Below are 8,475 nucleotides of genomic sequence, written 5' to 3'. Positions count from 1 at the left end.
GGTGATACTGGAAGTGCCAAAAAAACCTGACGCAGCTTCTGGGTGTCACCCATGAGCAAAAGAAAAGTCTTGACCCCAGTCATCAAATGTGGCACTGGGAATGTACACTGGATGCCCTTCTGAGGCTACTCAGTGTTGCACTTTTTGCACAACTGTTGCAGAAAGAAAGAGTCCTTGTTTGATTTATTCCTTGTTTGCTTCGTTCTTTTATTTTCATTTTGAATGCATAAGCTGTTATCGGCTTGAAACACAGCAAAAGAGTCCTTTTGGTGGAATTGTAAACAAGGCTGTAACAATAACTTGCCCTTCTTCACTGACATTTTTCATCTTCACATAACAATAATATTTACCAAGCTGAGCATCGCACGTCCTTCTGACCTGAAGCATGCCCTGATGTGACATCTTACTCTTTTCATGCTGACAAAGATGCCATGCCTCTGTTTAAATGATGCATCATTCCAGGTGTTCCAGCTCACAGCCTGAATGGGCAAAGCCCACGCTCCCTCTTAATGTAATAGGCTTGGAGCAGAAGTGTTTTGTGTAAACTGTGTAAAGAAGGCTTGCAGATGGTTACAAAAAACAACTCCCCCCATTGCCCCCCTCTTCACTGGTTGTTCTTAACATCTTAGTTTTGATGTTCATCCTCCAGTAGTCCTGAAGGATGGTCTCAGTTGGAGAAGACTAACAAAACAAAATGATTTTGTTTAAAATCCTCATTTAGTAGTAACTGTAGTGACTTGTTACAAGTGACTTGTTACTCTTTGTCTCTCTGCCTCTTTCTTCATAAGCTAGCAAGTGGAATACTTTTGTAACAATAAACAGGGTGGATGTAGAAGACTCTTCTTCTGCTTTGAGTCTTCTGACCCAATGGCCAAAGTCTCCAGGGACTGTGGCACTCAGGGACCAGCTGCCTTCTTGGACTTCCTCTTTGGCTATTTGTAGACATGCATCTGGAAAGATCTCACGCCCTGTTTTGGCCCCATCTCTTTATGCTGTGAGATACTCCACCTTACTCCCGGGTCATGGTAGGTCATCCATTGAGCTTCTGCTATGCAATGAATTGCCATGTGGGTTAAAGAATGAAATTTTGTGTGGGACTACAACAATCCTTTGAAGAGTGTACCCACTGAATCAGAGACAGGTGGTATGTGGGAATCAATATGACCAGCCCGGAAGGTTTGCCTTGCTTAAGATCTCTAACAAAAATAGAAAATGGATCAAATATTCTCTAATGCTTATTCTTGATAACTTTTTTTTTTGCAATAGTCTGAAGCTTTTCTGCAGAATTGCTGTCCAAAGCCAATTGATAGTGACAATAAGAATAATAAGAGGCTTTCTGCACAATCACTTCCTAGTGCCACATATGTGCACTTGTTGCTTGCTTGGTGCAATGGCAGTCTGTGTGTATTTCCTTGAGGGTATACTTTGTTGCAACCATTCACATATTATTAGAGAATATTTTCTATATTTTAGCATGTAGTATTTTAGCAGTGCTTCCTCCAAACAGCACATCCATGACTATTGCAATTGTAGTATGGAACACTGTTGTTTCAAGGATGGCCATAGACACTTACTGTATATTATCTGTGGCATTATTAGTGACGTCACAAATAGTCATGACTGTACCATTTTGTGAGCATCTATGTTTCCTTTTATTATTAACGAAGAGGGATTTTACAAACTGGTTGATATGTGTGAAAGGGCCAATGGAATAATCCCACTGACGTCAGTTCCCTGGTGTCTCTTCCAGAATCTCTTCCAGTTCTTATTCTCTTCTTCTTTAGCATACACTTTACATCTGGCTTGTGCTTTTGTGACTGCAGCTGGGCCAACAGTTTCAGTGATTTCTCCATCTCCATCATAAATCACTAGCCGTACTCTCTGTCAGCAACATATTTATTCTGTTCTGTTCTCTGGAGGCATACGCAGGCTGATGGTTTTCATTAGTACATAATCTCTAGTTTGCTCCCAGACTAATTTATCTGACTAGTAATCTCAGCATTCTGATCAATGACCTAGAATCCTAAACAAACTCTGCAGTTTGACTTTCTTTAGTACAAAAGTATTGGACCTTCGTTGCAGCAACTACGGAGAGCCTTGCTCCTTTGAACACTGATGCAAATAGAAGGGCAGGAGCAGGAAGGATGAATGAATGTCTCAGAAGCAACATGTGATGCATGGGGTATTTGATCTCGGCCATCGAGATATGAAACCTCCATTTCTCTGTTATGTCTGGATGAGGGGAGAACCCTGTCCCTCTGGGACATCCGTAACCACGGGGCCTGAAGTCCTCTTAAGAGTCAATGTGGTATTTCTCTCAGACCTGATGCAGGTGGTGGGACACCAGAAATGTCTGCCCCAAAGAGGACAACACCAAAGGGAGGGGTGCCCTTTTGCATTAATGCCGTTTTGAGTGAACCCTGTTCATTTCTGAGGTGCCACCCTTCAGTGGGTAAGACTGGAACAACGAGCAAAGCTCTCAGGCCGAGTGGAATTAATCGATACATAATACCATCAAAATATGGGTCAAGTGGATGAACTCTTATAGGGCATTGCATTTCCACAGCTGACATACTGCTTGAGCGAATGATAACAGTGTTGTTTTCCATTGCCCAGTATTTAAACTGATGACTCAGAGGCATCCAGTCTCCGATAAACAATAACAACCCAAATCTCTTTAGAGCTACTACTTTCAGCCTGAAAACTGAGCACCAAAAACCATGATCTAGGGTGATTTCAAACAGAACTGAAAGTTATCAAGGCGGGTTTCCCCCCTTGAGTTTTTATTGTTATTTTTTAATCTGAAGAAAATCCCAGCACTACTATGAAAGGCTTCACCATACATTATTGTGGTTTTGGTCGAAGACGGAAACGCAACGCTATGGTAATTTGCAACCAGAGACCTTTCCACCAGCTCACTAACAATGGGGCAAAGGCCTAATATGAGTTGTTGTTCTTTTTCTTTTTTAAAAAAGCATTTCAACAAGGCCAACCACAGCAAAAGTTTCTTCCATAAAAGGTAGCATGTTTCTACTCGGTGGTTCACATTCATCTTTCTGGCAGATCTGAGCTTGTGTTGGAGCTTGCAGGCTTCTTGTATTGTTTCATTTTTATTTTAAATCTTCTCTATAATTCGGAGTTTTAAACTAAACTGGGTATAGCAGATGACAGATATGGCTCCCTTTCCCAGTTCTCTAATATTTATGTGTGCAAATGTTTTATTTGGAAGTAATCTGCCAGAAGAAGAAGAAAAATGCTGGGCCCAGCTCCATATCCCTCTTCCATCTCAGGACATTCCTGGCTCTGACAGCACGAACTCTCGCAGATAAATATTTAGGAGAAAGCAGAGAGATTGTTTTACTGAGACACACAAAATACAGTTGGGATTAAACTGAGAGCCACTTTACCTGCAGGACTGTGGGGCAGTGAGACAAAGGCTTTATGACACGGGTGTCAAACACAAGGCCCGGGGGCCAAATCCGGCCCGCCAGACCTCGTCATGTGGCCCGCCGAGCGCCCCAGCCAGCGGGACCTTGCTGCTGAAGCGCTGCGCCGACAAAGCGCCGACAAACAGCTGGGGCTGGAGGGGGTAGAAAGGTGGCCAGAGCAGCGCTGCGTGGAGCGCCCCGAGCCACAGCAGGAGGAGGAGGAGGCAGCTTGCCGGGTCAGTGCCCGGCAGCGCCGCACGGAGAGTCCCGAGCCTCTGCGATGCAGCAGTGCTCTGTAGCACTTTGAATCCTCCTCCTCCTGCCACGGCTTGGCGCCTGGAAACGGCTGCTGCTGCTGCTGAAGCTGAAGCACAAAGCACCCAGCAGCGCCGTGTGGAGGAGGAGGAGCACCGACCCGGCAAGCCGCCGCCTCCACCTCCTCTTGCCTCACCTCCTCCTCCTCCTGCCGCGGCTCAGCCTCATGAACGTGAGCTCAGCAGCGGCTCGGCCTCACGAACGTGCAACTCTGAGGCTTTACACACTTCTAAAACGGACACCCGCTGCCTCACTCTGCACGGGAAATGCTTTTTGCCCCGGGTCCCTTCGCACTGTTTTCTGGTGCTGAATCAAGGCGGCGACCCCCCCTTCCCTTTCTTTCTTCCTCCCTCTCGTTCTTATTCTTTCTTTCCCTCTCCTTCCTTCCTTCTTTATCTCTGTCTTCTCTCCCTCTTTCTTTTTCTTTCCTTCTTTATTCCTTCTTTCCTACTCTTCTTTCTCTCACCTCTTTCCTTCCTCTCTCCCTCCTGCTCCCTCTTTTCTTTTTCTTCCTTCCTTCCTTCCTTCCTTCCTTCCTTCCGTCCTTCCCATCTTTCTTCCTGAAATATACTCGGAGTCGAGAGTGAATTTCATGCTCTTTATTCAGCTCATATTCATCAAGGAGAAGAAGAGAAGACGAATGGCTCTTTTCCCAAAACCATCTGCTTATATACATTATTTACACAATGGGCCTTGCGTGATTGGCTACTTCAGGGCTACACCTGTGGGCCAATTATATTGTGGATTGACTTCTGCCTGCAGCCTGATTGGCTGCTCCTACAGGCCAATCAGGTAGCAGATTCACTTCTGCCAGCCGCCTGATTGGCTGCTCCAGCAGGCCAATCAGGTTGCGGATTCACTTCCACCTGGAGTTGGATTGGGTAGCTCCCGCTGATTCTGAATCCTATTGTTCTAGGATTCAGCTCAGTACATAACACCCCTCCCCTCTAAGTTCCAGTCCTGCCCGGGAAGTTGCATTCGTAGTCCCCAAGGTCTGCTGGCCGCCTCCGTGTGCGTTGTGGCCTGGGGTGTTCCTTGGTCAGGGGTTCTGGTTCTGGCTCGTGTTCCGAGGCTGCTGGCTGTGCCGGGGCTGTCTGGTCTGGCGCCACTGAACCACTAGGTTGTGACTCTGGTTCCGGTGTCCTTCCAGCCTCGGGGCGCCCCTCTGTGCCTACTGCTTCTGCTTCCCCTGCCCACCCCTCTCGCTCTACAGGCCTCACTGCCCTGCTGTCCCCTTGGGATCCCTCTGTCCCGCTCTCCTCCCGGGTTCCTCCTGGGAATTGTCGCTGTAGCTGGTCGCAGTGGCGGCGCCAACATTGCCCCCCTTCCGTTAGTACCTCGTACGACACGGGACCGGTCACCTTGGTGACTGTGGCGGGTACCCATGCTGGGCCTGCCCCAAAATTCTTTGCATACACTGGGTCCTGGGCCACAAATGTCCGGGGGTTCCTGCCTTTCCCCACCACTACCTCATCCTGAGCTCTGTCGGGGTGAAGTCGGTCCAGTCTAGTTGCAAGGCGCCGGCCCATGAGTAGTTCAGCTGGGCTCCGGCCCGTCGTTGTGCTTGGGGTGCTGTGCTGTGCTAGAAGAAATGCGGCAAGGCGATATTCCCAGTCCCCTTGTGTTATGCGGCGGAGGCTGTCCTTGGTGGTCCGCACCATGCGCTCCGCTTGGCCATTGGTGGCAGGGTGGAATGGTGCTGAGCGGATGTGGCGGATGGCGTTCTGCGCTGTGAAGGTCTGGAACTCCTCTGACGTGAATGCGGTTCCATTGTCTGAGACGAGGGTGTCAGGGAGCCCGTGGGTTGCAAACAGCTTACGTAGTACCCGGATAGCTGCCGCCGTAGAAGTGGACGGTACCAGTGCAAGGAGAGCCCGGGCGATTTCAAACGTCTCCTCTCCACAGACGCTGAAGAATGTCGCCCTCTTCATGGCATCGTTGGTGACTTCTTTCGCTTGCAGGAGGAAGTTGAAACGGGCGGCGTACCCTTCCCAGTCTCCTGATGCTGGTTTGAATGGCGAGAAGCTGCTGTCGGTTGCCATTCTGGGTTCCTTGGGTCCTGGAGCTGAAGCCTGGATGCACGGTGCGATGCAGCGGTGCAGCAGGTGGCGGTGCTGCGGTGCAGTGCGTGGTGGCAGTCAGCTCAGCAGGATCCCACCTTCGTCGCCAGTGAAATATACTCGGAGTCGAGAGTGAATTTCATGCTCTTTATTCAGCTCATATTCATCAAGGAGAAGAAGAGAAGACGAATGGCTCTTTTCCCAAAACCATCTGCTTATATACATTATTTACACAATGGGCCTTGCGTGATTGGCTACTTCTGGGCTACACCTGTGGGCCAATTATATTGTGGATTGACTTCTGCCTGCAGCCTGATTGGCTGCTCCTACAGGCCAATCAGGTAGCAGATTCACTTCTGCCAGCCGCCTGATTGGCTGCTCCAGCAGGCCAATCAGGTTGCGGATTCACTTCCACCTGGAGTTGGATTGGGTAGCTCCCGCTGATTCTGAATCCTATTGTTCTAGGATTCAGCTCAGTACATAACACTTCCTCTCCCTCATTCTTATTCTTTCTTTCCCTCTACTTCCTTCCTTCCTTCTTTCTCCCTTTCCGTCTTCTCTCCCTCTTTCTTTTTCTTTCCTTCTTTATTCCCTTATTTCCTACTCTTCTTTCTCTCCCCTCTTTCCTTCCTCTCTCCCTCCCACTCCCTCTTTCCTTCCTTCCTTCCTTCCTTCCTCCCTCCCTCCCTCCCTCCCTCCCCTCCCCTCCCCTCCCTCTCCCTCTCCTCAGAAACATAGGATGCTGCTTTATACTTCTGGCCCTTAAACCCTGGAACCAGGAGAGCAGCTCCAGTGAGTCAACCTCAGCCAGTCCCTTTGGTGAAGGGTGGTGGCTCACTGGCAGAACATCTGTCCTGCATGCAGAAGGACCCCAGCATCTCCAGGTACCAGTAGCCCTGCAAAGCTCCTGCATGAAACCCTAGCGAGCCTCCACCACCCAGTGCAGTTACCAAAAATCATTTTTCAATAAATTGTACAATAATTGTACATTTGAATATCTACTTGCCATTATTCTGACTATGTTTCTGCTTTCACAGCTAGTTATTACTTACATTATTACAAAAAACAGTAATAATTGAATGCAGTGACAATAATTTATGATAATAAAGAGTGGACACATAGTCCTACAGATACAACTGGCCCTTTGAGGGTGACCAAACTGCTGATGCGGCCCCCGATGAATTTGAGTTTGACACCCCTGCTTTATGACATGTGTGCCAGTGGTGGCTAGGGCCAGTGCTTTTTTTTTTCTGAAAAAATGTTTAGGGGTACTCTCATTTTCCTGCTCATATTGAAATACTGCCTCTCAATGAGGCCAAACTTACCGGTAGATTCACAAAATGTTTAGGGGTATGCGTCCCCCGAAAAATGTGGGTGAAGCTCCTCTGGGTGACGCAGTGGCTTCCTACGCTGCTGTGTTTGTGCACACATGACTCTCTCTCTCTCTCTCTCTCTCTCTCTCTCTCTCTCTCTCTCTCTCTCTCTCTCTCACACAGACACACACACAGAGAGAGATAGAGAGATAGAGAGAGAGTCATGTGTGCACAAACACAGCAGCGTAGGAAACCACTGTGTCACCCAGAGTGGCAAATTGCCATGCACCCGGGGGGCGGGGCGTCGCTCATAGCGTGCATGCGCAGCGCCATGACGTAGCGACGCTGTGCATGCGCGCTACGTAAAGCGGTAGCTCGCCCCCCCACGACTCCAAAACCGAGCCTCCAGCCTCCCGGTAAAAAGCCTGATTGGCGCTGGAGCGGCGGCGCTGGCAAACCGCAAGCAAGCCACGGAGCAAGGTTTTTTTAAAAAGTCTCGCTCTGCAGTTTTCTCGCTTACCTGCTAGGCGCATGGTTTGTGCTGAGCAAGTGAGTGAGCAGTCAGCCGCCAAGCGAGGCTTTTTACCGGGCGGCGGGGCTCGGCTTGGGAGTCGCGAGGTGGGTGCCGAGTGTCACTCCCCTCCAGGGTGGCACCCGGGGCGCCACACCCCCTACGCCCCCCTTGCTACGCCACTGCACAAACATACACATCCCTACATATCTACATTTTTTAAAGCACATGCATTCTTAAGGGGAGGATTAACACTTCCCTTCTCAGCTGCAAAAATGTCCCCTGCCCTGCATGGCAATTTAAACAACAGCAGCAATCTCCTCTTCTTAGACACTTTCATTATATCATTTTAGTATTGATATGCTTGCCATCCTGGGCTCCTCTGGAGGAAGGGTGGGATACAAATTCAATAATAATAACTTGAAACCAATTTAGTTTGAAAATGTTTTCTCATTGGAACCAAGTGGAAGCTTTCTTCAAGCTTAAACACTTCCCTTTCCAAATAGCATTGCTTCTATATCCTCCCCATTGTAGAAAGGGACAACCATGATTGGGAATGCTGTGACGAGCTGGGAGTATTTGACCCTTTCCTCACTATACACAACAGTCCCAATGAAAACCACTACCTCCTACAATGGGGGCTGAGGAAAGGGCTACTTGCCCACTTGACTACAGAGTGTTAGAAGTCTTGAAGCAGAGCTGCTGTTCCACTTCCTGCATAAAGAAAAAACAGTAATGATTGGGTGCTGCCAAATTGTTCATATCCAGAATCAACCCAAACTATGATCATAGAATCATAGAGTTGGAAGAGACCACAAGGGCCATCCAGTCCAACCCCCTGCCAAGCA

General features: G+C 48.6%; 1 protein-coding gene across 1 annotated transcript in view; it reads left to right on the top strand.

Annotated features, from left to right (window-relative positions):
- Positions 1-809: 809 nt before the first annotated feature.
- Positions 810-8,475, top strand: part of ACCS (1-aminocyclopropane-1-carboxylate synthase homolog (inactive)) — a 41,088-nt gene continuing 33,422 nt past the window's right edge. Inside the window, exon 1 of the mRNA XM_060274722.1 lies at positions 810-1,025. The gene's annotated coding sequence lies outside the window, so the exon portion shown is untranslated. The remainder of the gene's footprint in view (positions 1,026-8,475) is intronic.

This window comes from Zootoca vivipara, chromosome 1 (genome assembly GCF_963506605.1).
Source record: "Zootoca vivipara chromosome 1, rZooViv1.1, whole genome shotgun sequence".
Taxonomy (NCBI): Eukaryota; Metazoa; Chordata; class Lepidosauria; order Squamata; family Lacertidae; genus Zootoca; species Zootoca vivipara.
Note: the sequence above shows the minus strand (reverse complement) of the source record. Positions and strands in the feature narration are given on the sequence as shown.